A 4,606-nucleotide genomic window follows, 5' to 3' on the forward strand; every position below is an offset into this window, starting at 1 on the left:
ATTTGTCACCAGCTGTTGCTTTATTCTTCAAGGTTTATCTGTTATTTTCTTCTCCGGCTATTCATCCATGCCACTGAAGTAATTGGTCCAAGTATGTTCTCACCGACAGGTTATTTTGTCCCAGCATGCAAGATGGTTGGCTGTCACCAGCTGTTGCTTCATTCTTCAAGTTCATTTCATATTTGTCACAGGTATATGTCTTGAGTGCATTCTTTTTATCAGGTTCTGACACCCCCCACCCCCTTTGTAGCTGCCTTTCCTTTTGACTTTGTTCTGATTGCTTCGCTAGAAGTTGTATTGGTAGATGACTGTGTGGGGAGGACTGCAGAATAGTAGTTAATGTATTGTTATTACGTAAATAAATTTTCTATAGTGTCTGGATCACATAAGTCAGAGCTCCTAAATTTTGAAGAAAGAAGAATCAATTTTCTTCCTTTCTTGATTACCTTCTTTGTGTATGTAGAAGACTGAATCCATTCAATTCCTAAGAAGGATTACTAATTCTTTTAACTTTTCAAAATATCCTTCATCTCAACCACTTATGTGTCATCTTTTCGACCTTGCTTTTGTAGGAGCAAGTGAGAAAGATTGAAAGGTAGCACCAGTGTATTAATTTGTTTTCAATAGCCATGTTGATCCCCATGTGGTGGTGCTTTTGTTGCTCCTTATTACAGTAGTGGCCTCTGAAGGATCAGAACCACTATTTTTTAGCTGGTAGTCCTGTCTAACCTAATTGAGATATATAGAGGATATGTGAAAATTGAGATAGGGGAAATAAAAAGGAAGGCCTATCTGTGTTAATCAATAAACATCATAATATAGTCCACAAATTGCAATAGAGAAATTGATCTGAAAATAATCATTTCATATTTCAGGATAGCATGTGAGTCCTCAAGTATTCATTCTGTTAGATAAAGTTTTGCGATTTTCTGTCTCATGGTGGAGATGTAGAATTTAAAACCTTACAACCTATTTTGAAAAAGAATTGGTAGGGACTAAGTCATTTTTAAAACCAGTAGTTGATTTTGAACCTACACTCAAGTCTCTCTAGGAGTTTGGCGCAGGTATTGATTAATTCTATGGTTTGGACCATCTCAGAAGTGCTACATGTTGGTAGGTATATCAGATATTTCCTGTTGATGTTGATCTGGAGAGCAGTTGTGGCGGGTATGTATGGTATGTTAACATTCTTTCAACTATCTTCGTAAAAATATATTGTCTGACAACAAAGTTTACCATTGCAAAAGAGAACAGGATATTTTCAGCTTTTACTGTCATCCATAAAGCTTCTCTCTTATGTTTATACTGCTACTGATCTGAGATTGCAGATGTATTCTTTGAGGGTCAATGTTTAGTATGTCATGTTAAAACATGCAAGATTCATCAACAATCCGTTGTAGTCTAGTCGGTTAGGATACTCGGTTCTCACCCGAGAGACCCGGGTTCAATTCCCGGCAACGGAATGAACATAACATGACATACTAAACATTGGGTCGGTTTTATTTTTTTTGCTACAAGAAGTGTAATATTGTTGTAGATAAACGGCAAGGAAGAGATGATCTTATGAGTCCAATGCCTGCAAAGATGAATACAGTTTAATGTGAGTATAAATAACTTTCGAATGAAATTTTGTAACAGTACTGAAACCTGATCTTTTTAACTCGATTTGCAGGCAGATAAACGGCAAGGAAGAGATGATCTTATGAGTCCGATGCCTGCAAAGATGAATACAGTTTAATGTGAGTATAAATAATTTTCGAATGAAATTTTATAACAGTACTGAATCCTGATCTTTTTAACTCGATTTGCAGGCAGTTAGATGCACGAATTATCTCGCGTTTGTACCCTCCATGTGGAGTAATGTAAGCAGTTTATTCTTCTGCAAACATGAACAATCTAACCGATGCTTCAAGGTGCCCTTTCATAGACTTAAAAATAGATTGCCAGGACCTCTGGTATACTCTCCGAAGCTTTCGTTTTTTTTTTATATATGTAATTGGTATATTCTTTTTCTCGAGGGTTCGGAACAATAAGTCTAACATGTCATTGTTTACATGTATAATACTTCGATAAATTAAGCTCACTTTTGACTATAAATTTTGAGATTGAAAATTGAATTCTTGAAGTTGTATCTGGACATGTGTTTTATTTGGGAAAAAAATGAAGATTTGTAGATGGAAGTTCTAAAAACTGGCTAGAACTTGAAAATAGTTGAAGATCAGATTTTGAAAATCTGGTCAAATTTTATAGTCAAATAGTTAATTGATGATAATTTTTTTTATAATTTATAGCAAAATCTGGTCAAAATTTTATAGTCAAATAGTTAATTGATGGTAATTTTTTTATGATTTATAGCAAAATCTGGTCAAAATTTTATTGTCAAATAGTTAATTGATGATAATTTTTTTATAATTTATAGTCAAACACTAGTTAAATCCTACGCTTGCACGTGAATAGAATAAAAAAAAATCACGAACATATACAAAGAAAATAGATGATTAAATTATAAATAACAAATCAACTTTGCAGAATATAGTGACTTTTTTTTATTAGTTACTCAAGGATCCTGTTTGATCTTGATACATATAGTTTACTTATATAGATGCAGAAATGTGATTTCTAAAATTGTGTTAAGGATATTTAGAAAAGATTATTTTACAAGTGAAAGAGAAAAAGAGAACGACTATTTATTAATTCAGAATATAAATAAAATATGTTATCTCATTGTACCGAAAGAAATTTAGAATTACTCATTCCTATTGTTGATTATAAATTATTTATTTCCAAGAGATGCACAATATATATGCCAATAAAAAAATATGACTGAAGATTAGAAGCTTTGATACTCAAGTAATGTGGAACGTACATATTACTCAATAATGAATAATTATTAATGTGTCAAGCCATAAATACATACAAGAGAACTCAAAGACGATTTTTAGACTTCCTTTGTTGTTTTGTTAGAAATTAGAATCTTTACTTATATATGTCAAGGAGATCAAATAATTCATATTATAATAAAAAAAAAACTAATTTCACCTTTGTGGAGGATAATTTTTTGAAAAATGAGATTCAATTAAATCCGTTTGCCTCACTCTAGCTTTAACCATGCTCATAGACACATATTATAACTCAATAGTTATTATCAACAAATTAACACACACAGTCACACACATATATATATATACACATAGAATTGCATAACATATATGTGATCCAATATTCATAACATTTGTTTAATACAAATATGCGCAAAATCCTAACAAATCTTTGAAAAAGAAATAAATCCTAAACCCTAGAAGCAAAATATTACCATTCAATCAATAGTATATAGTAATATACCATTCTAAAATTCCCAAATATATCCTAGACTCACCAAAACAGTAACGAAAAACAAACCCTAGCTTTAACACAACAAATAAGAAAACGACTAATATAATATATGGGGCAAAAGTAGTAATATGTATTATTTAATGTCAAATTACTGAAAGCTACGTAAAATGTATTGTAAATCTTAACAATTAACAACATTTGTTTAACTCTTGAAATTTTATCTATGCTACATACATTGAGACAAGTGGAGTAATATATATTAAGTATTTACAAATTACGTAAAAATATTATATTATTAACAACTTAAAATATTTAAAAATCATATTAAATTTAAATAACTCACTATATTTTATCTGTGTCACATACATTAGGACAAAAAATAATAGTTATTGGGCCCGTGCGTAAGAGAGTTTATGCCCAAGTATAATATATAATATTCAATGACTCTCCAAATTTCATTTGTGTCACATAAATTGAGACAACAAAAATAACATATATTGGGTCCATTTTAATTTATTTGTCTTATTTTTTTAAATTTTTTATATTTAAAAATTGCGTAAAAATACTATAAATCATGATAATTGACAACATAAAATATGTTTTGAAAAAGATACAAAAAATTGCACTGATTCTTGAAGTTAATCTATCGTAAAAATACTATAAATCATGATAATTGACAACATAAAATATGTTTTGAAAAAGATACAAAAAATTGCACTGATTCTTGAAGTTAATCTATCGTAAAAATACTATAAATCATGATAATTGACAACATAAAATATTTCAAAAATAAATACATTTAAAAAAATTCGATTGATTCTTGAAATTAATCTATCGTTAAAAATTATGTATAAAATACAATAAATCGTGATAATTGACAACTTAAAATATTTATTAAAAATGCACAAAAAAAGAAATTAACTGATTCTTAAAATTAATCTATCAATGTCACATAAAATGAGACAAAAGTAGTAATATGTATTATTTAATGTCAAATTACTGAAAGCTACGTAAAATGTATTGTAAATCTTAACAATTAACAACATTTGATTAACTCTTGAAATTTTATCTATGCTACATACATTGAGACAAGTGGAGTAATATATATTAAGTATTTACAAATTACGTAAAAATATTATAAATTACATTATTAACAACTTAAAATATTTAAAAATCATATTAAATTTAAATAACTCACTATATTTTATCTGTGTCACATACATTAGGACAAAAAATAATAGTTATTGGGCCCGTGCGTAAGAGAGTTTATGCC

General features: G+C 29.1%; 1 long non-coding RNA gene and 1 other non-coding gene across 2 annotated transcripts; both read left to right on the forward strand.

Moving 5' to 3' along the window:
• Nucleotides 1-530: 530 nt before the first annotated feature.
• LOC107062456 (uncharacterized) lies at nt 531-2,143 on the forward strand. The gene is made up of 3 exons (XR_001474623.1): nt 531-1,600; nt 1,673-1,739; nt 1,812-2,143. It is a non-coding gene; the product is annotated as an uncharacterized lncRNA (long non-coding RNA).
• On the forward strand, nt 1,391-1,463 carry TRNAE-CUC (transfer RNA glutamic acid (anticodon CUC)). Its single transcript has one exon. It is a non-coding gene; the product is annotated as a tRNA-Glu (tRNA).
• Nucleotides 2,144-4,606: the final 2,463 nt, after the last annotated feature.

The sequence above is a fragment of the Solanum tuberosum genome, unplaced genomic scaffold, assembly GCF_000226075.1.
Source record: "Solanum tuberosum cultivar DM 1-3 516 R44 unplaced genomic scaffold, SolTub_3.0 scf00226, whole genome shotgun sequence".
Taxonomy (NCBI): domain Eukaryota; kingdom Viridiplantae; phylum Streptophyta; class Magnoliopsida; order Solanales; family Solanaceae; genus Solanum; species Solanum tuberosum.